At 44.5% G+C, this 27,579-nt stretch overlaps 1 pseudogene; it reads right to left on the bottom strand.

Moving 5' to 3' along the window:
* Positions 1–658: 658 nt before the first annotated feature.
* LOC129463024 (large ribosomal subunit protein uL5-like) lies at positions 659–20,376 on the bottom strand (annotated as a pseudogene).
* Positions 20,377–27,579: the final 7,203 nt, after the last annotated feature.

Genomic DNA, 27,579 nt, shown 5'->3' with positions numbered 1-27,579 from the left:
GTCAGGTCCACAACGTGTGGCCACACAGGTTGTAGCCTGCACAGAGGCCTCTAGCCAGGAGGAGTGTGGGAGACAGAATCCAGCCCATGCCACTCATAGGATGTCACCTTGGCAATAGCTATCCCTGCTGAGCGGGCCCTGTTTCTAACTCTCACAAAGGTACCTTACGGGCTGGAAGTGGACTGGAAATAGAATTGCATGGCCCACCATTGTCATGCGAGACAGACACCTGAGCCTCATTCTTGACTTTTCTTTGAGCACACAGAACCATCACCCACACCATCCAGTCAATTACTAAGTGTTGTCAATTCTTCTTTCTGTCCCCCTCCCTCTAACGCCACCAACCTGACTGGGCCACCATTATCTCTCACCTGCAAAGGTGGAGAACATGGATTTCCCATCCCTGTGCTTCTAGGGCTAACACTTATGGCCATCTCACCTGGGGTAACAGGTGTCCATGTTCCTCCATTAGGTGGAGCTCAGCAATGGAAAGACCATGATAAGTGCCGGGGACTCAGCCTCTTCTTCCCCTCCTCATCCTGGCCAGAGGAAGGCAGTGATTCTCCAGAGGAGACCCAGATGGATGACTGGGCGGCTGCCCAAGGCCTAGACTGGAGGGAACCATTGGGCAGGGAGTGATTGGAAACCCATTTGGCCCTCACGATGAAGGCACATTTGCCAACTGCTTATTCAGGAATAAAGGTGAGGTTTGACTTCCACGAGGAGGCCACCTGTGTCTATTTCTCAAACTGCTTTCACAGTGAGAATGAAAACCAAAAAAATAAATAAATAATAATAATAATAAAGGGAGCCTGGATTACTAGTCTAGACTTTTTAAAAGGTTTTGATTTCCGTGTTCTACATAATAGCCAAAGTGATCCTTCTGACATGCAAATCCAATCATTCTGTTTCCCCTGAACAAAACCATATCCTGGCATCTCCTTGCCCTCACGATAGAATCCAACTCTTTAACAGGGCCTGAAGTACCCTTGGTGATCTGGTCCATGTTTAGCTCTCCAGACTCAATTCTCACCACTTCCTTCCTTGCCCTCTCTGCTTGTTGGGCAGCCATGGAATTGCACCATCGAGGTCTCCGGCTGCAGGGAGCAGTCAAGTGACAGCCACAGTTCCCACCCTTCAGGATCCCTCACTGCCTCCCTCCAAAGCCACATGTCCCCTGAGCTAATTCCAGCCAAAGGCTGAGTATAGCATGGCACTAGCTTCTGCCTGATGGGGAATTCCTCTGAGGGCCAGCTTTGGCTCAGGGACTCCCCATCTGCCTGGCCAAAACCTTCGTAGAACCACGCTGCAGTCTGAGACTTTCCTCTCCAATCACCCTTCCTGCCCTGGCTCCTTCCACGGGGTCAGACCCACATCATGATTCAGAAGCTCCAGCAGAAAGCTCTTCCTCTTGCTGCCTGCTCCTCCTGCTCTGTTAATGAACATGCCTGTCATACAGAACTACCTCCCGTCATGTTCTGCTCTCCTCCCCTGGCTTTGTACATGCTGCTCCCTCTGCCTGGAAGATTCTCTCTTCTCTCTCTGACCCTTTCCCTGGTCAATCTCTATGCATCCTACAGGATCTAGCTTAGTGGTCACTTCGTTCACCCGAGACAGGCATTGATGGCTCACCGTGACCAGGGCATTGTTCTGGGGATGCACTGGGGATGCAATAAGGAATACAAAATAGGTAAAGCCCCTGCTTTCACCAAGCTTACTTTGTGGTGGGTAAATGGTCAATAAACGTATTTTTCAAAACAGATCCACAATCTGCTTGTAGAAAATATCAGTACTATAAAGAGAATAAAGCAGCACGAGGGCATTGAATGGAATGATAAAGGCGGCGGGGTAGGTGGGGATTGTTTTAGGCAGAAAGATTGGAGAAGGCTCCTTGTGGAGGTGACCCCTGAGCAGAGTCCTGAATGACATGAATGAGTGAGTCATGGAACTGTCTGGGGGAAGCTCTTTCCAGGCCAGGGGAAGGCATCCAGACAGCAGAGGGCAGCTGCAGGGGCCTGCCGTCCATGGCTCTGGGGTGGGTGGCCCTCCTGTGGGCTCCTGCAGCCCCTCTTGCTTCCCTAGCAGAGGGCACATGTACTAGTTAAGGGAAACTGGTTGACTGGTCTGCCTCCCCTTCAGACAGCAAGCCGGTGAGGACAGGACACTTGCTCGTCAGCCTAACTGGTTAGTACCCTATCCCCTGAGCCTTGCACAGCTCTCAACGTGCAGTAAGTTCTGATGGCTGAATGCATAATTACAATAATAGCTGTCCATTCATGGAGCACTTACAATGTGCCTGGCTCTGTGCTAAAGGTTTCACTCGTACTTTCTCACTCAGTATTCCTAATAGCAAAGTAGGTAGCATTATCATCCCCAGGTATACAGCCACAATAGGTTATTCACACTTTCTCTGCCAGGCCCAAGGAAACAGGCACAGAGAATTTAAATCACATATCATGGCTCTACAGCTGAAAAGTATATTTCAAAATGTATAAAGGCTGGGTGTGGTGGCTCACACCTGTAATCCCAGCACTTTGGGAGTCTGAGGTGGGAGGCTTGCTAGAGGCCAGGAATTCAAGACCAGCCTGGGCAAGATAGTGAGACTCTGTCTTTAAAAAAAAAAAAAAAAATTAATTAGCTGGGTGTGGTGGTACACACCTGTGGTCCCAGCTACTCAGGAGGCTGAGGGAGGAGGATCACTCGGGCCCAGGAGTTTGAGGCCACAGTGAACTTTGATCACACTCAGAGGCAGGGGGTGCCCCCAGCATGGTATGGTCTAGAAGGTGGAATTCTAACAGAAGGCTCCTAGCATTTTAGTGTCAGAAGGGACATTTAGAAGATCCCACCCCATCCGTTGCACGCAGGGACACTGAGTCAGAAGGCTGAGGTGACTCTGAGGCTGCCTTACTGTTTGCTCAAGCTTAAACTTGACAACAAGGATTACAAAAGCCATTTGATCAGAGGCCTGGCACTGCTTAACTGAAATGAGAAAACATGTTGCTGTAAGGATGATTATGTAAGGAGGGGATGCGGTTCACAGACGGCCTTGCTCGTGTCTGCTGGAGCCCTGCCACAGTGACTCCAGCATCCTGCCCACGCTGGCAAGCCTCGGCAGCCTTGGCCTGCTCTTTGCCTTAGCATTGCCATGCTGCTTGCTGCAATGCCAACTGGCCCCATGTGCCGGCCACTCCCTGCCACTTTGGCAGTTCCTCTGGTGCTCCTGGCAGTGCCAGGCATTATGCCATGGTTCAGGCTTTCCCCACCCCTGGAGCAAAAGAAATGTGCAAAAGGCCCATCGTTCTTACCATGGGAGAGGATGCATTCAGCCCCATCATTTTACAGCAGTGAAAACTGAGTCCCGGAGGGATGACGTGACTTGCCCAAGGTTCCAAAGCTGGTTGGGGACAGAGCCTAAGCAAGACTCCTGTTCATGGTTTCTTCCTCCTTTGGGGCCTCTGCCTCCTCTCTGGCTCTCCTCTCTAGTGATCCCCATGCTGCTTCCCTCTCCAGACCGGAAAGCTGTCTCCCTGTCCTCGCCCAAGGCCCCAGCATTAGTCCCAGCCGCCATCCCTCATGCCCCATCACCTCCTCTCTCAGCCTCTGCTCTGCTCTTGCCCCTCCAATCCATTCTCAAAAAAATAAGTCAGGTCACATTACTTCCCTACCAAAAGCCCCTGAGCACTCCCCCTCACCCAGAGGAGGGATCCTTGGCATGGCATTCTGGTCCTCCGCAGCCCAGTCCCAACTGACCTCTGCAGGTTCATTCCTAAGGCGTCCCTACACACCCATGATATTCCAGCCACACTACTCAACTACCCCATAGGCTGCTGCGAGAATTAAACAACATCTGATAAGCAGACAGCACCTGGAGTGTAGTAAGAGCTGTCACCTGTGTGGGGTGGGCACTTCTCCACCAGACTAAATTCTAGAGCCCACCTGAGCTGGCTAGTGGGCGAGCACTGCTCTGCTCTCTGAGCCAGGACACATGTCCTTAGCTGTGACCCTGGCCAGACCCTCACCTCCCCAGGTCCAGGTTACATGCCCCAAGAAAAAAGGTACAATGAAGAACCCCTCTGCTGTCCACGATTTCTCAGGAAGTTTATCGTTTTTTGAGAAAAAAATTTGAAGTGGTTCCTATGAAATGGCCACATGGTTTATTATTAGTTCCTGGCCCTCAAGAGCAGCGAGGAGCTACTGTCCCCCTTGGGTCCCCACCGTCATAGCTGCAGGTCTCAACTTGGGGCTGGGGAAAGACCACCCAGAATATTCCCCATGGGACACAGGGGTGGAACGGGCCGTAGGTGCTCTTTGTGTTCTAGCTACTCATTCGCACAGGAGGCACTTGCAGCCTTACAGGCTAAGGCATAAGAGCCCAACTTCATGAATGCATCATATCACATCCAGAGGTGAGCTGTGGGCAGTGAGCGGTCCCAGTCGCAGCCTCCATGATGAAGGTAATTCCTACCTGCTCTGAAAACCTGGCAGCTGTTGGCTCATGAGGTTACCCACCTGTCCATCTGTCCATCCATCCAATCATCCATCCATTTCTCCAGGGGACATTAACTTTGCCTCTTTCCCATGTTTATTTGCTGAACAAAACCCATTGGGAGAATAAAGAAGATCAGAAAAGCAAGCCAGCTCTCCAAAACTCACTTAGATTTTTCCTTTCCCCCTCCCTCTTTCCTTTTTTCCTTTCTTATACCTGGGGTACACATGGGGTGCCGTGCAAGATAAGTTACAAATAAGGATGAATTCAATTATCTCTCCTTTGTTATAGTTAAATTAGTTTCTGACATATTTCAAACAAATGGACAAGTATGGAGAATAGCATAACAGTCATAAAAGACCCATTGTCCGCTCCAATGAACATTAACTTTTCACCATATTTGCTTTGAGGTTTTTGTTTTCTTAGGAAACAAAACGCCATGGGTCCAGTTGAAGTTGCCTTCCTCAACATCACTCCACCTCCTTTCTCTACGAGCTCTTCCCATCCAGTGTGGCGTCTTCCAGCAGGCTTTAGGCTTTTTACTAGGCCCCTAGGTTTAGACCCCATAAACAATACATAGGATACCCCATACACAATATGACATATTGTTTATGGGAGTTTTGGATTTTGGATTTTATGGGCATGATATCATACTGTGTGTCTCCCTTTGCGACTTGCTTTCTAATTTTATTGGATTCTTTAAAGTTGCATGTGTAATACATGGTGGTTATAACAAGTTCAAGCAACACAGAGACAGAGTAAGGAAAAGTTCATCATCTCCATCTGCCTGACTCCAATCCCACTGCCCCAGGTAACCACTGCTAACAGTTTAACAAACATCTTTCTGCACCTTTTCTGCTGCTCACACAAACATACACAGAGGCTTCATCATAAAAGCTCATGAAATCATGAAGAAAGAGCCAGAGAAAGTTCAGGACAGGCCAGAGAGCATCTAGGACCGGCAACATGAACAGTCATGGCTCTCTGGTGCTACAGTAGTGAGAGGCAGCAGAGGAAGACGTGCAACTTCCCCTGCCGTTAACCCACATCCTGCTGGGTTTCCCCACTCACACCCCCCACGTGACAGGCCCAGTGGTCTCAGAGGTGTCCAGGGTCAGTGGTGAGCAGCGTCCTTTCTAATAAATGTCCTTGGACCTGGCAAATGGGGAGGGTCCAGGCCGTCACTCGCCGGCTAGGTGACTGTGGCAAGCCTCTGTAGTAAAGGGGCCACAAGACCTCTGAAGTCCTTCCTGATTGATGATTGTCAATCAGATTGCTCTGGCAGAGAGATGAGCTGCTGGTGGGTCCGAGATGTGGAAGAGCCTTTGGGAAGCTAGACTGTCGTAGTCCACGCTCTGGCTTCAGTTGTGCCTGAGAAGGGACTCACAGATGATATGTGTTTTCTGACTGCTCCATGAACCAGGAATGAGTACACTGGATGCCAAGCAAGTTTCCAAGTGTTGGATTTTGTTTGTTTGTTTGTTTGTTTGTTTTCTTCTCTTTTTACTTTTTAAAAGCGTAATAGGACCAGACATGTTAAGCTCAGAGATGGACTGGAATGTGTTTTCGCCCTTGCCAAAAGAAAAAAAAGAATCAATCATGAGAGCTTAAGTTTTGTTTTGTTTTGTTTTGTTTTTCTTAATTAGTTTCATGTCACTGCAAAGCAGTAAGAGAAACTGAATGCAAGACTTTGGTCAGCTCCATCTGGGAAGTCTGTTCACTTGTTGACCTTTGAGGCTGTAATAGCTTGGAGAGGAGCATAAACCTTGCTGGGACTTATAAATTGAGATTTGACATGATTTCTAAAGATCTCTCCAGTTGTTAAATTCTATAACTCTTTGTATTTTTTTTTCACATGTATTCATTCAATAAACTTTTTTTGAGTGCCCAGTATGTGTCAATCATTGTTCTAATAGTTGGGGATATCAGTGAAAAACAAGACAAACCCCCACCCTCATAGAATGAAGAACTCCTTACACACAATCTCAAACACAAGGACTTCCACTCTTCATCAATATTCCAATAATTCAGTCACACACTTTTCAGAGTGTATGGATCCCCATAACACCCTCATGACAATGGGTAGGACAGGTATTCCTAGTACCCTTTTCCAAATGGGCAGACCAAGAATGACTACATGTAAGAATGGAACCTCAGAATGAATGATATTGTAGTCTCAAAGGAGACACAGCAGAGGTGGAATGCCCCAGATCTCACTTCCTGGAGCCTCTGTCCAGCTCATCTCACAGAATAGGAAAATCTGGTGTTCACGTCTTCTGATTTCATGCCAAGGAGAAGCTTAAGTTTCCAGACCTGACTCAAAAAGCCAGTGGTGAATTCTGAAAAATGATACTGGGGTAAGAGAGGCTGGGATTCCCGACTCCTTGAGCAAATAAAGCTCCCTACCCTACTTCATTTGTCTATAATGTTTAAAACCCCATTTGGCATCCTTAAAGTTGAAAATAGTTCTCTCATGCTTCATTTTTCCCTTCTTTCCTTTTCCCTGGCCTAGTATTGGCCCCAACAGCAGCAGTCTACAGCCCCTGTGCAGGCCGGGGCACTGACCCCTCCTCAGGCCCCAGTAGAGGGGTAGGTGGCCATTCAATCTCTTCCATCAATGCCTTCCAATACCAGCCCAGGGATTCCCTAAATTGCCCAAAGGGGCCTTTCCAGGGCACTTAATATCTTGCCCACAGCCCTGGATCCCCTAGCTCTGGGCTCCTGGCCAATATTCTCCAAACTCTTTTCATGAGCAATGAAAGGGTTCTTTAGTGTTGCAGTCAAATGCAGGGTCTTTTCTCCCTTTTTCTTGGAGGGCTGTGAACCCTTTTCAGGCTGCTGCTGTCTCCCCAGCATGGCCCATCTATCAGAGAGTTCAGATCCCGAGTGTGGGCCCACTGGGTGAAAAGGTGGCTTCTGTGGTGACTGGGGAGTTTGGAGCTCCCAACAAACTCTCAGGCAGCCTCAAGTTGGCAGCACAGACATAATAAATTATCTGAACCGAATCTGCTCCTAAAAATATGCTGCATAGAACATTTTAGTGTGTTCATGAAGATCATGGCAAAAAAAAAGAAAGAAAGAAAGAAAAAGAAAATTTTAGGATAACAAGTGTCTATATTTCATTAAAATATAGAAAAGGGGTGGGGTGTGGTGACTCACACCTAGCCCATTAAACCCAGCACTTTGGGATGCCAAGGTGGAAGAACTGCTTGAGGACAGGAGTTTGAGACCAGCCTGGACAACATACATCTGTATAAATTAAAATTTTAAAAAATAAAAAATGAAAAATAAATAAAATAGAGAAAATGATAATACATTGCCAACCTATCCAAAAACTCCAATCAATATCCTCTTAATCACTAAAACACTCAAAACATTTACATAAACATCCACCAAGGAGCTCTGAACAATAGAAATCAGTGTTTCCCAGAGTATGAACCTGGACCAGCAGCATCAGCACCACTTGGGAAACTTGTAAAAAACTCAGATTATCAAGGGTGGGTATGGTGGCTCACACTTGTAATCCCAGCACTTTGGGAGGTCAAGGCAGGGGGATCATTTGAGCTCAGAAGTTCGAGATCAGCCTGGGCAACATGGTGAAATTTCATCTTTACAAAAAGTACAAAAAAATTAGCCAGGCATGGTGGCACATGCCTGTGGTCCCAGCTACTTGGGAGGCTGAGGTGGGAAGATGGCTGGAGCTGGAACCTGGGAGGCAGAGGTTGCAGTGAACCAAGATCTCACCACTGCACTCCAGCATGGGCAATGGAGCCAGACCTTTTCTCAAAAAAAAAAAAAAAAAAAAGCAAATTCTTAGACCCTGTTTTAAACCTACTAAAGCCAAGGTTTACTCTGAGATGGGATCCAGCAATCTGAGTTTTAGCAAAAGCTCCAAGAGATTCTGATGCTTGCTGAGGTCTAAGAACCACTGGTATGAAACATTGAACAATTACCTAATTATTTAACATTGGGTGAAATCATCAGTGGGTACCTTTGTGTTCAAGACACTATCATATTGGATTGAGTTATGAGATATGAACTACATTTTACTTCTCCATCACAAAAATATAAAAATAGTGACATCACTTATTAGAACTAGAAATACCATTTGACCCAGCCATCCCATTACTGGGTATATACCCAAAGGACTATAAATCATGCTGCTATAAAGACACATGCACACGTATGTTTATTGCGGCACTATTCACAATAGCAAAGACTTGGAACCAACCCAAATGTCCAACAACGATAGACTGGATTAAGAAAATGTGGCACATATACACCATGGAATACTATGCAGCCATAAAAAATGATGAGTTCGTGTCCTTTGTAGGGACATGGATGAAACTGGAAATCATCATTCTCAGTAAACTATCGCAAGGACAGAAAACCAAACACCGCATGTTCTCACTCATAGGTGGGAATCGAACAATGAGAACACATGGACACAGGAAGGGGAACATCACACTCCGGGGACTGTTGTGGGGTGGGGGGAGGGGGGAAGGATAGCATTAGGAGATATACCTAATGCTAAATGACGAGTTATTGGGTGCAGCACACCAACATGGCACATGTATACATATGTAACAAACCTGCACATTGTGCACATGTACCCTAAAACTTAAATATAATAATAATGATAATAAAAAGAATCCACAGTGAATACAGTGTGCACAGAAAGAATTGCACATACACAGGACATGTGCATGCCTATGTTCATATCACATATGATTTTGCCTTTCACAATACACTTGATCACATTCAACTTTTTTCTTTTTCTTTCGTGTGTGTGTGTGTGTGTGTGTGTGTGTGATGGAGTTTTGCTCTTGTTGCCCAGGCTGGAGTGCAGTGGCGCAATCTCTGCTCACTGCAAACTCCGCCTCCTGGGTTCAAGCGATTCTCCTGCCTCAGCCTCCTGCGTAGCCGGGATTACAGGCGCCCGCCACCATGCCCGGCTAATTTTTGTATTTTTAGTAGAGACGGGGTTTTACCATGTTGATGAGGCTGATCTCGAACTCCTGACCTCAGGTGATCCACCCACCTTGGGTTCCCAAAGTGCTGGGATTACAGGCATGAGCCACCATGCCTGGCCCCAACTTTTCTTCTAATTTATGGGGGTTGTTTAGGCCTCTTAGGCTCAGTTGCTTTATTCATAGGCTTTTCAACTTTCTTACAAGACATCTTCTCAATGTGGCAGAACAACATAGACATGAGAGGCACTTCTACCAGGAGGAGAGCTGAGATGTCCCTGTCGCACATCCTCCACCCTTGCACTAGGACCTGGAAGGTTGCTGGAGAGCAGATTATAATAGAGTGTTTTGATTCATATAGCACATTTTTTTCTTTTCTTTTTTAAGCTACCAATTCTTGAGCCTGCATCACATAGCAAATTTTAAGTAAAAATGTTGCTAAGTCTCTATAACAAATGTTTGGAGAGTGAAAGTTCAGATGGTGGGTCTTACTCTTGGAGGAAGTGCTGATGAATCAATGGATGCTGGCCTCAGTTCCCAACCTGTCTAGGCACAGCAGGGTGATTCAGGAGTGAATTCCCAGTCCCTGAGGGCTAATAGATATTCCCAGCCTATTTGTTTACACAACTGTCCTGGGAGTTGTTTAACTTCAGCCTCATTTCAGATGCAAAATATCACAAGTGCTTTCTCTTTGCAGGTCCAGAAGGAAATGTCAGACGAAGATTTTATCTGTCATCCTCGTGTGAGGGCTTAAATGAAGAACCAGAAACCAAAAGAGATTAATTCGCCAAATTACTACGGAGGTCTGTCATGCCTGGGTGTGAGGAGGACAGAGATGATTAAGACAGGGGATGCCGACCTCTATGGGCTTACAGTGTAGAGGAGTTGGAACTTGAGGTTGTAATGGAAACTGAAAATTCAAATCTTTTATCTCCTGGGGAAGGCCGTACCCAGGGTAATGCTTCTTATTTATTTCTGAGTTAAATAATGTATTTTATAAAATTGGCCGGCCAGGTGCGGTGGCTCATGCCTGTAATCCTAACACTTCGGGAGGCTGAGGCAGGTGGATCACATGAGGTCAAACCAGCCTGGCCAACATGGTGAAACCCCGTCTCTACTAAAAATATAAAAAAGTTAGCCGGGCGTGGTGGTATGTGCCTGTAATCCCAGCTACTTGGAAGGCTGAGGCAGGAGAATTGCTTGAACCCGGGAGGCAAAGTTTGCAGTGAGCCGAGGTTGCACCACTGCACTCCATCCTGGGTGACAGAGCGAGATTCTGTCTCAAAAAAAAAAAAAAAAAATGTGTTTAATGATAATGTATTGTACACTTAAAAATTTTTTGGGGTAGATCTTATGTTAAGTTTTCTTACCACAATAAATTTTTAAAAATAAAATAACTTAGTTAACATTGCATTATTTTTTGTCAAAAAGTTCCTGTGCTCACCATTTCCCATAGGAAGCTGCATAGCAAGGGGTCTTCCCCCTGACACTGCTGCTGTTGGCATGACCTCTGGGGATGAGGCGCTGTAGTGGGGTCTTCCTGTTCCAAGACCATGATGGGATCTGGGTGGATGCCTTCCTCTCCTTGCTGAGGTGGGAAACTGGGAGGTGTTGCAAAACAGTGGTTGCGGCAGCTTCTGATGAAGAAGTCAGTGGTGTCTGGTATTCAAGGCCAACAAGGGGAATCAATGGTACCTACCTCTGTCCCCTCCCCCACTGTGCTATGGCATGTTAGTAGGAGCTTCACTTGCCTCATGGGACAATTAATAAATGTTTTTCAAAGCCCAGTCTCAAACGTTGCAGAGGGATGAGGTAAGGCTAAAGATTAATGCGTGGGTATGACCTGTCCAAAGGGGAGACAGAGACTCTAGAGATAGGGGACCTAGGGGAGGAAGAGTGCCACAGAGGCAGAGACCTGCACACACCCCCTGCAGTGCCCCAGGGACCTTAAGGCCCATGGGGAGGTTCCTTGTGAGCCAGGGCAGCAGGGGCTGGGGAGCAACTGCACGGCTGGCTGTTTGCCTCCGCCTAGGATCAGGTTCTTCACAGACTCTGGTTCCATGGAGATGGAGGCCTGCTCCAGGGATGGGGCTACACTTGGCTTCCCATCAGTTGGCAGGCAGGTGCTCACAATCGGAAGGTACAAAATTTTTTAAAAAGGAGAAGTATGACATTTCTCATACCTGAATGTTGTGAAGCAAATTTATACCTGTTACACTTGACTCTGGATAAACACATCCCTGCAATCTCCTGGCAAGTGAGAGGCATTGAAGGATGCATCGAGAGTAGCGGCCTCTGGAGGGTTAGAAAACAAAGCCCTATGAGGGAGCCGAAGAGATTATCTCATTGGCCAAAAACTGACAAACAGGGAGTTGCATACGACAAAGGCAAAATGGAAAGAGCTCCCTATACTATAAGAAAGTCTTCCAGTACCTTGTGGGGTCTGTGGGACCCAGAGAAAGTGGAGCAAGCAGTTGGGCTATAAGCCAAGGCCTTATCAAGCACTTGTGGTCAAACACAGAGCATGTATTGTGCTCCCTTCAGAGCTGGAGCCCAATGGAGGACTGGGCTGGAGACAAAACACTACAGAAAGGACCCACATCTCCTGTCGCTGTGAAAGTGGAGAATTTGGCCATACAGGAGGAGACGAAGGGATCCTGACTTGTCTACTAACCATGCAATTCATATCACTGTGTCTCTTTTTATGCTCGTGAAACGAAATGGAACTCTGTGCCAAGAGCTTCAGAAAAGAACATGATCTGGTTGAGTGTGACGAATAGTCCCAAATATTAAGGCACTGTTTGATGTTCGTGCCCAGTCACTCCTCTCTCGGAATCCGCCATGTTTGTACCCCCAGGGAGGCCAGCTGACCCAGGACATGCCAATCAGCCTCACTTTCCTGGGAATATGCAGTTGGGAGTGAGAGAGCATGCGTTCTTCTCAACATGGGAGTGTAACATGTTGAGTAAACTTGGAGCTATGAAGAGGAGAAGGCAGCAAGTATTTTCCACCCAGGGGGCCAGGAAGAGAGAAACTAGGCTTCAGTGAGAGTGAAGGCGAAGTCGAATCACAGAGAAAAGCCGAGACCAGGAAGAGTCCAAGTGGCCTTCCAGTTCCTAATTCTAGTCCTTCCTGAGCCCTCCTAGCCTTCCTGCCCTGGGGTTCTGAGATACAACCCAGGATCCTTACAATTTACCTTTTTTTGTTCAAACTAGTTCTCATTGGTTCTGTAACTTGCAACCAATAAGTCTTAAGTAGCCCATCAGGAATAACACATCAGACAAACAAAGTAAGTGATTCACCATTTTGTGTTTATGTAGTGCAATACACAGAACATTAACCATTTTTAAGTGTATGCTTCTGTGGCATTAAGTACATTCACATTAGTGTGAATCATCACTAGCACGTATCTCCAGAACTTTTTTTTTTTTTCCAGAAACAGGGTCTCACTCTATTGCCCAGGCTGGAGTGCAGTGGTGCAATCATGGCTGACTGCAATCTTGACTTCCTGGGCTCAAGTAATCTTCGTGCCTCAGTCTCCCAAGTAGCTGGAACTACAGGTGCATGACCAACCATGCCTGGCTATTTTTTTTTTTTTAAAGAAAATGGTCTCACTATGTTGCCCAGGCTTTCAGAACTTCTTTATCCATTTTTAAAATCGGGGTCCTTCATGATGCCAGGGTTGGCTCATTGCAGTTTATGAGCATGAGCTATGGCAGAGACATATGCCAGCACTGTGAGATGCCTTTGGGGTTTGTTGGTTTTAGTTACTGATCTTATTGTTGGGTGATTTGCTTCTTTCTGATAGTATTAGGGTTTAGGAAAAATTCATGGTTACTTCAAGGTTCCAGGCAAACCAGTGTTCATTATAAGAAATATGGCTGCCGTTCGATAAACTTTGTTGACAACCACTTTGACTTAACATTCTGTTGCTATACACCACAAAGAGCTTTACCCCTGGATCCACACATGTAAGGTTTCCATTATTACATTTGAGAAGAGGAGGAGCTACTTTTCCAAGGCAAGTAGGAGCCTCCCCAAGGGTCGCATGGCCTCTGCATGCTAGGCAGCATGTCAGTGAAGAATATAATCAGTCAAGGGCATGCCATAATCATTAACGTGCCCCGGCCAGCCTCATTGACTTACAATAAAGGTTCATTTTACACTCATGCTGTCTGTTTATCAAATCAAAGATCAGCTTAGTTCTTCCCCATGTCATCTTCACTCCAGGATTCAAGATGATGGAGTAGCTTTCATCTGAATGTTGCCAACCAGATGGCAGGAGAGAAGCATATCATGTGTCATGTACCAGCTTTTAAAGACACAAATCACTTCCATTCACAATTCATTGACCAAAGCAAGTACATGGCCGCTCTTGACCGCAACAAAATGTATTGCAGGGGAGGGTGCCATAAGGAGATACTGCAGTATGTGGCAGATAGTAATAAAACCTTTCCATAGCTTTTCTTCCACATTCAAATCAGATCATGCTACTAAAAAGGACATCATCTTCATTTCTTTAACAAGAAGTTATTGGGCATCTACTCTGTACCAGGCACTGTTCCAGCCACAGAAGATTCAGCAGTGAACTAGACAAATAGCTCCCTTCCCCCATGGAGCTTATATTATAGTGAGGGGCATGGGTACTAAATAAGTAAACAAGTAAATACAAAGGATAATTATAAGTTGTAATTGATGAAGATTAAACTCATACGTTAGGAAAGGGAGTATGAAGTTGTGATTAAGAGTACAGGCTCTGAAGTCACACTGCCTGGGTTCTTAACTAGGGTTACCAGATGAAATACAAGACATCCAGTTAAATGCAAATTTCAGATAAACAACAAATAATGTTTTTGCATAAGTAGGTTCCAAATATTGCATGGAACATATTTATACTAATAAAACTGTTTATTGGGCTGGGCACAGTGGTTCATGCCTGTAATCCCAGCACTTTGGGAGGCCCAGACGGGCGGATCATGAGGTCAAGAGATAGAAACCATCCTGGCTAACATGGTGAAACCCCGTCTCAACTAAAAAAAAAAAAAATACAAAAATTAGCTGGGCGTGGTGGCACGCTCCTGTAGTCCCAGCTACTCAGGAGGCTGAGGCAGGAGAATTGCTTGAACCTGGGAGGCAGAGGTTGCAGTGAGCCGAGATCGCCCCACTGCACTCCAGCCTGGCAACAGAGCGAGACTCCGTCTCAAAAAAAAAAAAAAAAAAAAAAACCCTGTTTATCGAAAATATAAAATTAACTGGACATCTTGTAATTTTTATTTGCTAAGTCTGCCAACTCTATTCCTAACCCAATTCTGCCACTTTCCAGCTTTGTGATCTGGAACAAGTTATAGTTACTTAATCTCTCTGTGCCTCAGTCTCCTTATCTATGATATAGGACAGTAATACTACTTACCTCCCAGGATTATGTTAAAGATTAAAGTTAGTATACATAAGGTACATAAATTAGTGTCTGGTACTTAGTAAACATGCAATAAATGACAGTTGGTGTTTATTATCTAATAATAAACCTAATATTATCCAACAGAAGGGTGAGCAATTATATGGGAATTAGAAAAAAAAATTCAGTATTGCCATCTGATGAAAGAATCTCACAGAGAATGAGAGAAAAAAATCAAGTTTTGCTTCTTTTTCTACCTTTTTAATTAATAAATATTTATTGAGTACCTTCTATTGATAGAAGTTGTATCCTAAGTCCTGAGCAGGCATCAAGAATAAAAGATATATAGGATTATAGCAGACATGATTTACCATCTATTCAAAATCTATCTCACTTGTCTCTTCCTTAATAGAACCTTAAGTTTGTTCAAAGCAGTAATACGGCCAAATAAATACTTGCTTACCCAGCCTCCCTTGCAGCTAGGGGTGGCCATGTGACATGGTTCTAGCCAATGAGATATAAGCATAATCTGGTGAGGTTTCTGGGAAAGTGTTTGCTTTCCCGATAAAATGGAACTGCAGCACTTTCTTCTTCTTTCCTTGAATGTGGATGCAGTCATCATCTTGAAACCATGGGGGAAAGGCAAAGAGAATCACAGTGGTGTCAGTCCCAACACCACTGAACTTCTGAACCAATACAAGCAGCCACTTACCTCCAGCCTTCTCATAAGGTGAGAAAATTATGTCCTTATTTGTTCAGGCCACTGTTAGTCAGGTATACAGTTGTTTGCTGCCAATCTCATTCTTGTCATAAAGACATAACACCTTTCCTCAAGGAATTTATAGGCAGTCCCTTAATTTTCTGCTCCTTAAAACTACACTGAAGTATAAAAAAAATTGTAAATTTCTAAGGATTTCAAAATAATATACAAAAGGGGTATATTCCCAGAGATTTTAAAAGTATAATATTGCTTGCCTTTGGAACATCATTTTGAAGCTCTATTTCCACCATATGTTGTGGTTAATTTGTGTGTCAACTTGGCTGGGCCATAGTGCTCAGATATGTATGTGATGGAAGATTTTCTGCATGTTTCTGTGAGGGTGTTTTGGATGAGATTAACATTTAAGTAGTTGGACTTTTTTTTTTTTTAAATGAACTCTCGCTCTGTCACCCAGGCTGGAGTGCAGTGGTGCAATCTTGGCTCACTGCAACCTCCTCCTGGGTTCAAGTGATTCTCATGCCCCAGCCTCCTGAGTAGCTGGGATTACAGGCATGCACCACCACACCTGGCTAATTTTTGTATTTTCACTAGAAACAGCATTTCACCATGTTGGCCAGGCTGCTCTCAAACTCCTGACCTCAAATGATCCACCTGCCTTGGCTTCCCAAAATGCTGGGATTACAGGCTTGAGCCATCATGCCCAGCCAAGTCGGTGGACTTTGAGGAAAACAGATTGCCCTGAGTGATGTTGGTGAGCCTCATCCAATCAGTTGAGGCCTGAGTAAAACAAATCACTGACCTCCTCTGAGTTAGAAAGAATTCTGTCAATAGGTGGCCTTTAGATTTGAACTGCGACACTGGTTCTTTCCTGGGTCTCCAGCCTGGTGGCCTTCAGACTGGACTGCAGATTTTGGACTTGCTGGCTCTCACAATCACATGAGCTAATTCCTTAAAATAAGTCTCTGCTGCTCTCTCAGGATACATATCTTGTTGGCTCTGATTCTCTGGAGAACCCTGACTATACATTATGTTCTATACATTTTGTTCACTTTATTCTTCCTTGTCACGGTTAAACACAAAAGTCACCCCTTGTAAATAAAACAAACACCCAAATCGAGGTTCCATCCCTAACATTCAGCATGCCTAATGATCTCCATCTTTATCTCAACTGCATCAAGTTTTATGAGGTCTTTATTTTTTTTGTCACCAGGATGAATATTTTCATTTTTCCACTTTACTTTTTTTAATAAAACAATCACTGCAAATTTAATAAAGTATTTAAATAATTGTCCCCAAACTGCCATGCCAACGAAAGTGATGAAACCGTAGAACACAGCAGCTGGCTGGTAAGCAACTCTGCTGTGGGATAGCTGGGAATGTTCGTTTTTGCCAGCTTATGCATGACAGCCTGAATTTGACATGTAACACTCAGTTTAGAAGTGTCAGTGTAGAGTGCGAAAAGGGTGCTTAGTTTTAAAGCACAATCATTAAAGTTGAGGACTACCTGTGCGATGCAGTAGTGACCTATGAGAAGTCCACAAATAACTTTAAAGCCAGATTTGACAAGTGACTGAAAAGGAGATAATGAAAGGCAGAGAGAGGCTGGAGCAAAGACAAAGAATTTACATCCTTTTTTCCACCCTCCTGAGTTTTCAACTATTCTGAGATAGACACAGGAGCTTGGCAGATGGAAATTACAATATCACTTTTATTATCTCTGAAGTTGTTAAAATAACAAGGCTAAGGTGTACAGCCAACTGGGCTTATACAGGCTTAACTTATGAATTAGGCAGTCCCCAGTCCCAGGCCCAGCTGGACGAATGCTTTGTACTGTACAGCAGAGATGTCAACCAGAGCACAGGCCATCTCAAAAGAAGGGAGGAAGGGGTTGGGTCAGCATACCCAGATCGTTCTCTCAGATGTCACTTCTGAGAAGTCACCTACCAGATGTCACATCTGAGAAGAAGATTGAGGGGAGGTGAAGAGAAAGGCCAGTAGTAGGGTTCTAGGTAAAAGTTTCTACAGGAAACATAAGAAGTGGGGAACAAGCGTCCCCATAACAGCCTCCAGCTGTTTGTTCTCCCAATGCATTGGAATCCTCTATCAAGTGTGCCACCAGCCAAGGATGTTGCAGCCCCCCTCAGGAAAGAAGAAATGGCAAATGACCTAGGAGGTGTTGCTCCCACCTTCTGACACTGAATGGCCTTAGAGTATCCTCCTGGGACTGCTGGCAGGCAGCGTCCACTTTACCCCAAGAAGGCTCTTGGGGTCAGGTGATCATAAAAATGAATGTGTTAGATGAAAACATTAGTTAAACGGGGCTGGGCCTGGTGGCTCATGCCTGTCACTCCAGCATTTTGGGAAGCTGAGGCAGGTGGATCTCTTGAGCCCAGGAGTTTGAGACCAGCTTGGGTAACATAGCAAGACCTCATCTCTACAAAAGAACTTTTTAAAATTAGCCACGCATGGTGGCACATGCCTGTAGTTCCAGCTTCTCAGGAGGCTGAGGTGGGAGAGTTGCTTGAGCCCAAGGGATCAAAGCTGCAGTGAAATGTAATTGTACCACTGCACGCTGGGTGACAGAGCGGGATCCTGTCTTAAAACAAAAATTAAGTGGGCTGTGTTCCAGTTGTCTATTGCTGTTATAATAAACTACACCAAATTTAGTGTCAGAAAAAAAATCTATGATTATTGTCTCTCACAGCTGTGGGTTGACTGGGCTCGGCAGGCAGTTCTCACTTGGAGTCTCTCTGTCAGCGGCCAGGGCTGCAGTCAGTGTGATGCCTTCCTCACTCGCATGCCTGGCACATGAACCAGGAAGACTCGCACAGCTGGGCTCCTTGGGCAGCTCTCTCTATCGGTATGTAACCGTCCCACATGGTCTGTCCTGCAGGGTGGATTCAGCTTAGCTCAGGGCTCCAAAGGTCCATGTTGAAATGAAGAGAGAACCAGGCAGGAGCAGCGTCGTCTTTCATGACTGGGTCTCAGAATCCACACAGCATCACTGCTGCTGTCTTCTGTTAGGAAGAGAGACTCTTACTCCTAATGGGAGAGTAGCAAGGTTTTGGAAGAGCATGTGGGACTGGAAATATTTTTGTGGCTATTGTTTTCCTTTTTAAAATTGTGGTGAAATCTTCATGAAAGTTACTATTTTAACTATTTTTAGATGCACACTGCAGTAGCATTTAGTACATTTGCATTGCTGTGTACCACTACCACTCTCTCTCTCTCTCTCTCCAGAATTTCACCTTCCCAAGTTGAACTCTGTACCCATGCAACAGTAACTCCCTATTCCCCCCGGCTCCAGCCCCTGGCAACCCCATTCTACTTTTTGTCTCTAGGAGTTTCGCTCTTCTAGATACCTCATAAAAGTGAAATCATACAGTGCTTGTCCTTTTGTGTCTGGCTTATTTCACCAAAGGCCAATTTCATAAAATACAATTTGACACAAGGCCAATTTCATAAAATACAATTTGACACATGCTCTAAGGTCAAGTTGTACCAAAGCTTATTCTGCTTTTCTTCTAAAATTACATCCAGCCGCACTATCTAATGCTGCCCAGCATTGGTTCTGAAGCGAATTAAATGACAACAAAAAGATGCTCCAATAATAAAATTCTAACAAATAGGGAGGGCCCAAATTTGAATATAAACATCTCTGCTGCTATCAAATGCCCAAGGAAAATTAAAGTCCTAAAATTTAACTTTTTAAATTCAGTCCAATGAACCCAAAGTCCAAAAATTTTAAGTTAATGTTTAATGGGAACTAGAGTCCAAAATAAAATTATCGGCCAGGCATGGTGGCTCACGCCTATAATCTCAGCACTTTCGGAGACCAAGGAGGCCGGTGGATCACTTGAGCCCAGGAGTTCGAGACCAGCCTGGGTAACATGGCAAAACCCCATCTCTACAAAAACTACAAAAAAAATTAGCCAGGCGTGGTGGTGTGCGCCTGTAGTCCCAGCTACTCAGGAGGCTGAGGTGGGAGGATCACTTGAGCCCAGGAGACTGAGGTTGCAGTGAGCCAAGATTGCATCACTGCACTCCAGTCCGGGTGAGAGTGAGACCCTGCCTGAAAATTATACATATATATATACATATATACACACACACACATATACATATATATATCTTGCCCCATGAATTACAGTTTATGTTTCTTTTCCTTTCCCCCTGCTTCCCCACTGAAAACTTTGTATTGGCCTTTTGGGTAGAAATGGGAACTTTTTTACCAGGAAGAATAATCCTATCACACTTCTGCTGAAACCAGCACATGGCCTCCTCTTTGCTGACTCTGTTTGTCCCCAGTGCAGTCTGTCCCACACTTCTTGTCTGCGATGCTAAAACCTCACCTATCCAGCACCACTTTGAAGTCCAGGTCATAGATAACCAGTGCTTGAGTCACAGTTGATACCTATATCAGTGTGTTTCTGGATCCCAAAACCAAAGTTTCTAGTATCTGAGGGGTTATTTTTGTTCTTTTCTTAACTCGTATTCCTGCACCTTTAGACCTTTCTCCAGGATTGTTTCTGCCCTGGCCCCTCAGAGTGTGCAGTGAATGGCAATCTCTTCCTTTCTCCTGATGCTGAAGGATCTGATGCTGTACTTGGCTTTGGAAAACACGGGGGTCTGGCCTGTGAGCTGCTCAGGTCAGTCTGTCTCTACCCTCCCCACACAGATATTGAGGCAAGTTTGTGGATGTGAAGCTCCCGAGTGGGGATCTTCTTTTCACCTTGATCCTGCACCATCATGGAGAATCGGAAGAGCCAAATTTCTTAAATAAAATTAAAATTTAAAGAAATCACTCCTGAATGTTAAATTCTGCTCAGAGTCCTTCAGAGAGGTCCTCAATACCTGGATAAAGTTGGGGTTTCTTCAGTAACTTCAAGATCAGACATCTCTCCTAAGAATAAGTGTGGTTCTTTCAGGACCTCAGAAATTAATAGGACACAGGAGATTATTACAACACCACCTATTAACACTTGGGGCTTTAAAAAATGTTCCCAGGCAAAACAATCTTCTCAGTACCCTGTATTTATAGAATTTAGACTCAACTATTTTGTCAAAGCCTACAGGAGAAACAAGATGTTCTGAGAGAAGGAGGATAAACAAGGTGAAGGCCATCTTGGATCAGCCTTGCCAGAGGACACTCAGTCTGTGCTGGGTGTCTGGAGCCTGCTCTCTGTGAATTTAAACTCAACAGGGAGAATTCTCTCACTGAAAGTTCAATTATGGCACTTAAAAAAAAAAATCCAGTACTCAGAGTAGTTCCAGAGGAGCAAAATCTTAGGATGATTTCTTTGAATTGGTTCTGGCTTATCTAGAATTGATTTTCTGATCTGATTAGATTTACAGGCATTAATGAGCCTATTTCTAGAGGTAAAGAGGGCACTGATACTTTATGGCCTGCAATGACAAGACAGTAATGTAAAATTATTACCTTTAGGGACCTGTAATCAAGTTTTATAGAAAGCTAGGCTCTAGGTTACTAAGCATTTGATGCTGTAGTTCCTTTTAATGAAAATAAGGAGGACATGCTTCTCATTAGGCTGGAGAACATAAGGAAAGAAAATGATGAGCTTGGGACTTCAAATTTCCAGTTCAAGGCTCACATTAAGCCTTGGAATCTGGAAGCTCATTAAGAATCTGGAAGCTCCAATGACTACTTAAAGAAACCCTAATCTCCTGTAGCCACAGGGAAACTAAATCCAAAGTCTAATTTTGTGGGTGGCTGAATTACAAGGCAAATTGAATTTGCAGCCATGTAGTACCTCTTTTGTTAAAGAAAGGGTACTGATTGGGAAGGAGAGGGGCCCTGAGAACTGGAATGGGATATACGGGGAGATTCCAGTGAAGCTGGGAATTTGAACCCCAAGTTCTGCTGAATCTTCTTTGCTAGTAGAAGCAACCCTTCCATCATCTGAGAAGACTGGTTCCCCCTTGTCTAAAGATCCTGTAATAATCCTCTGCAGAACCCACCCCCACCACCTCTCTCTTTCCTAGGTTTGTAACTAGACTTAAGTCCCCAAAAGCCCCAGAAGGTAAGGTGCAAATTATGGATCATGAGGAAGTGTATTAGTCAGGGTTCTCTAGAAGGACAGAACTAATGGGATATACCTATATATAAAAAGGAGTTTGTTGGGCCAGGCACAATGGCTCACGCCTGTAATCCCAGCACTTTGGGAGGCTGAGGTGGGTGGATCACGAGGTCAGGAGTTCCAGACCAACCTGGCCAACATGGTGAAACCCCATCTCTACTAAAAATAGAAAAATTAGCCAGGTGTGGTGGCAGGCACTTGTAATCCCAGCTACTTGGGAGGCTGAGGCAGGAGAATCGCTTGAAACCAGAAGGCGGAGGTTGCAGTGAGCCAAGATCGCGCCACTGCACTCCAGCCTGGGCAACAAGAGTGAAACTCCATCTCAAAAAAAAAAAAAAAAAAAGAAAAGAAAAAAAAAGAAAAGGAGTTTGTTGAGGAGAATTGACTCACATGATCACAAAGTGAAGTCCCACAATAGGCCTTCTGTAAGCTGAGGAGCAAGGAAGCCAGCAGTGGCTCAGTCTGAGTCCCAAAACCTCAAAAGTTGGGAAGGTGACAGTGCAGCCTTCAGTCTGTGGCCTAAGACCTGAGAGCCCCTGGCAAACCATTGGTCTAAGTCCAAGAGTCCAAAAGCCGAAAATCGTGGAGTCTGATGTTCGAGGGCAGGAAGCACCCAGCATGAGAAAAGATGAAGGCCGAAGGACTCGGCAAGTTAGCTCCTTCCACCTTCTGCTGCCTGCTTTTTCTTTTCTTTTTTTTTTTGAATATATTTGTAATATATTTACAAATATAAAATTTTGACATCACCAGACATAGTACTGAATGTCATTTTCTTGAAAGCTTGCCAGTTTTTGTACATTTTTGCACAAATGTACATGATTGTACATTTAGGCATCATAAGTAGTATCAACACCATAAAAGCATATATGAAATTTAAGATTAATATGCTTTCTGCCTGCTTTTTCTAGCCGTGCTGAAAGCCTATTGGATGATACCACCCACATTGAGGGTGAGTCTTCTTCTCCCCATCCACTGACTCAAATGTTAATCTCCTCTGGCAACACTCAGAAACACTCAGATACACCCAGAAACAATACTTTACATCCTTCAATCAAGTTGATACTTAATATTAACCATCATGAGTCCACCCCTTGTCAACTTGAACCCATAAACACCTCCTGAAATCATACTTATCCTCCAAATAAAGACAATAATAAGGTCATAATTACATCTAACATCATACAGCTATTCTTTTACAACTGGAAACACACTAATCCTTAAATGCTATTACATAAAGTTAACAACACTTAAATGCAGATGTGAAGTCAATAAATATTATGTCACATGATAAAGGAAAAAGAAAGGAAAAAAATGAAGATATTTTATTAGTACAAGTGTATACATGCACAAACACGTTCTTAACAAAATAAGGAGGAAATACTCATGACAATTACAGTTCTCGTTTCTGCAACTGGTCACGTGGTTGTAACTGGTATTGATAACTACCTTCTTCTACTACCCACTCTGTATTCCCTTTGCCTTCAGCAACACCTCAGTGGGTTGTGGATTTTTACCTGGTGGACTGACCCAAACTTTCATTCCTAAAGGGTCTGGGCCATTTGCAGTCCTGTTTGGATTGGATTGTTGTAGTTTCCCATTGACCTTAATTACAGACATTCCTGGGAGGAAGAGCTGCTGACTCAAGGGGTAAGGGCCTGGCAGTAGAAAGGGCATGCCTGCAGCTACCCCATCCATTTTACTCTGCCCTAGTGACACCTGGGTTCCTGCCTCTCAGAAAGCCTGGTCTTGTGACCTAGGGGACTTTGCTGGAGGTAAGGCGACTTGCTGAGTCATCAGCTCCTGGACTGACACTCTACAGCTCAGTTCCCGGCAATTATTAACAGTTGAGTCCCCAAGATGCAGGTGGTGATCAGCAGGCCCTAGGCAGCAGCTACTGGCCAGGGAAGCAAACTCAGAGCAGAAGAGGGAACAGGGGCAGAGGGAGACACAATTCTGTCTGGCTCTAGGAGCCTCCACCAGATGGTGGTAGGAATGGATTTGCCCCATCCACTTTAGTTTGCAGGTGTTCATAAGCTCCCAGATAAGTTCTGCACATTAGCAGGAGTAGTTAAGAGTTTGTATCTGGAGTCAGATGGGCTAGATTTAAATCCTGGCTCTGACATCTACTAGCTTTGTGATTTTCACAAGCTAACGATTCTCTCCAAGACTCGGTTTTCTTCTCACATATAGAGTGATCTTAATGGTGTCTATCCCATAAAATTGCTGGGGAAATTAAGCCATATAAAACGTGGTGCCTTGCACATGGTAGGCACCAGTGTAAGGCCCCAGTGTAAGGTAATCATTATTATTATTAGCTTTGATATGTGGGACATATTTTAAAAGTGGTTAAGGGTTTGCTGTCAACATGCAATAAGGAATGTGATAAGATAATTAAGTAACAAAAAATAGGTTAAGATGAACCTTTATCCAAATCATCTTATATTATTACTGATAATAAGGGGATAATAGTTGAAACAATTTAAAAGATGGTTTCATAGAGATTCCTCAGAGGAGCTAAGAACCAAAACATCAACAATGGAATATAGAAACCTATTAGCTAGGCCGGGCATGGTGGCTCACACCTGTAATCCCAGCACTTTGGGAGGCTGAGGCAGGCAGATCACTCGAGGGCAGAAGTTCAAGACCAGCCTAGCCAACATGGTGAAACCCCATATCTACCAAAAAATACAAAAATTAGCCAGGCATGGTGGCATGTGCCTGTAGTTCCAGCTACTCAGGGAGGCTGAGGTGGGAGGATTGTTTGAACCTGGGAGTGGAGGTTGCAGTGAACCAAGATCTCACCACTGCACTCCAGCCTGGGTGACAGAGTGAGATCCTGTCACAAACAAACAAACAAACAAACATACCTATCAGCTAAAAATCCCATTGACATTTAAACTGCTAAGTAAAGAAATATAAGGCCTGGTCACCATAACACTCTGCTTGGAATTACATCCCATTACCAGAAAAGCCTGAATTACTAATGGTAACACATTAGATGACAGGAACAAAATATGAGGCTTTCTCTCTCTTCCTGCACTGAGTCCTCCACCACTGGACAGACTCCATTGACCTGGGCCAGGCAGCCACACAAGGGTCTGGAAGGCCCACAGAACACAGAACACAGGGACGGAAGCCAGAACTTGACTAAGCCTCAGCCCCAAACTAGACTGAACCCACTGATGTGTGGGATCACAAACCCAACCCTAGCAAGCCTCCTTTGTCTCTTACTTGGAGGGGGGATGTGATGTGAGATGTAGTTTAGAAAACTGAGGTTTACTCCTTTTAAAGCCCTAAAGCTTAAAAATAAACTTAAATCATCTGGGGAATGTCTTGCCTATTCTCTTGCCATCTTAAGTATACCATAAGAAACCCAGCACTTTGAGGGGCTGAGGTGAGCAGATCACCTGAGATCAGGAGTTCGAGACCAGCCTGGCCAACATGGTGAAACCCCATCTCTACTAAAAATACCAAAAATTAAGCGGGCGTAGTGGCAAGCGCCTGTAATCCCAGCTACTCAGGAGACTGAGACAGAAGAATTGCTTGAACCCAGGAGGCAGAAGTTGCAGTGAGCCAAGATTGCGCCACTGCACTCCAGCCTGGGCAACAAGAGCGAAATTCCATCTCAAAAAAAAAAAAAAAAAGAAAAAAGAAAAGAAAAGAAACCTATTCAGCTTCTTTTTGATGTGGATGCATCATCACTTTGAATGTCCATGCCATAAATACAGCAGGCGAGAATGTAAGCCTATTTTTCCTGAAACTAAATGGCTCCAAAATACCATTTGTTCAGACATTCTTTCCTTTGTTTTTGTATACTGTTTTACTGTTTCCTCCTTTGCTGATATGCACCAGTTAATATTTTCTGCTTCTTTTAAGCAAATTGGCCAATATCCCTGGCTTTTACTCCATCGTGTGGCCATATGTCAATAAAATCATGACATCCTATTTATGCCTTTTCATTGTAGATGTATTTTCAGGACCACAACAGACCCTGCATCCTGATGCAGAAGGGAGATTTGATTCCAATCCCACTCCCATAATCAAGCAGTGTGACAAGTGTTTCAGCTGTTCAGTATTTGCCTTTTTGTTTGGCAAGGTTTGACACAAAAGGGTATTTGGGGTTCTTAAATGTCATTTTTGCCTGAGTTGAAATTACATTCTTTCTCTACATTCGTTTTCTATTGCTGCTATAAAAAACGAACACTAAACTTACAGGCTTAAAACAACACAAATTTATTATCTTACAGTTTTAGAGGTCAGAAGTCCAAAACAGGTCTCACTGAGCTAAAATCAAGGTGTGGGCAGGGCTGTGTTCCCTCTGGAGGCTCTAGAAAAGAATCCATCTGCTTATCTTTTGCAGCTCCTGGAGGTGCCCACATTTCTTGGCCTGTGGCCCCTTTCCAGCTTCAAAGCCAGCAACGACTAGTCAAGTCTTCCTCCCATCACATCGCTCCGACACTCACTCTTCTGCCTCCTTCTTCCTCATTTAAGGTCCTTGTGATTGCACTGACCTCACCTGGATGACCCAGGCTATGCTCTCCCTTTTCAGGTGAGCTGTCTAGCAACCTAGTTTCATCCACAGCCTTCATTCCCATTTGTCATATGAGCTAACATATTCACAGGTTCTTGGGATTAGGACTCAAACATATTTGGGGGACTACTATGCAGCCTACCATAGCCCCCTTTTTATGATAAACATCTTAAAGTGTATTAATCAAAAAAAACTAGAAAATACTATGAAGCAGGCCAGGCACAATGGGTCATGCCTGTAATCCCAGGACTCTGGAAGGCCAGGGCAGGAGGATCACTTGAACCCAGGGGTTCAAAACCATCCTGGGCAACATAGGGAGACCTTGTCTCTACAAATAACTTTTTTAAGAAAAGGAAAATATAGTGAAGCAAAGTGGAAGGGAACAGTAATTCAACCTGCGTTAGAGCCCAGCTGCACTCATTCTTTTAGGGGCCTGTGAAGTCGTTTTGATTTCCATGAGGTGTAGTTTCTTTCCATCTTTCAGAATGAACTTTAAAACAATGAAATACCTGTAAACCATTATACAGTAATTTGCTATTTTTATCAGAATGGTGCAGGTTAGGAAACCAGATCATTTATTTTGGACTTGTATCAAAAATTCGCATAACAAATATTTACACAATGCTCATCAGGTGTCAGGAACTGTCCTAAGAGCTTTTGTGTATCATTCCAATCCTCTCAGAACCTTCAGAGTATAGGTTTGCTAACCTCCTTTTACAGATAAGGAAACCGAGGCTTGGACAGCTGCTGCTGCTAATTAGCGTGGATTTCCTTTAAAGAATCAACAATCGAGGCAAAAAAACAAAAAACCCTCCTAGTTATCCCATTTAAATGAAGACCATAAGCCATAACATAACTGAAACATGACTTGAGAGAGTTTGCAATTATATAACCCAGTAGTTTGGGGAGCGGTCCCGTTGGCAAAAACTATTGGTTGCTTATCCAACAGCCTCATCCTCACTCACTCTCACCTGGCACTTCCCTCCCAGCCACTTGGTTTTCTTCCCCTCCTCCCAGGCGCCATGTTCTGATGTTCCTTAAGGAAGGCAGAGGGTGGTTCTTGATTGGCTTGAGCCTATCACAGCTGTCTCATTCCTGGATTTCTGAGTGATGGTTTGGACAAACACTTGGATGTGAGTGGAGCAAATGAGATATGAGGGAAGTCTGCAAGAGGATTTGGGGGGAGAGTTTCCTCACTTTCAAAAGGGAACAGATGATAGGCACAGTTCCTTTTTCTGTGTGGGAATGTCATTCTATGAGTATGTGATGCTGCAGCCATCCTATAACCAAGAGCCAATCACTGAACATGGCAGAGCAGAAAGATCGGGAGAACCAAGGTCCTTGATAGTATCACTGAACTTCTGGGCTAAGCCCAGGA

Source organism: Symphalangus syndactylus, chromosome 14 (genome assembly GCF_028878055.3).
Source record: "Symphalangus syndactylus isolate Jambi chromosome 14, NHGRI_mSymSyn1-v2.1_pri, whole genome shotgun sequence".
Lineage (NCBI taxonomy): Eukaryota > Metazoa > Chordata > Mammalia > Primates > Hylobatidae > Symphalangus > Symphalangus syndactylus.
Note: the sequence above shows the minus strand (reverse complement) of the source record. Positions and strands in the feature narration are given on the sequence as shown.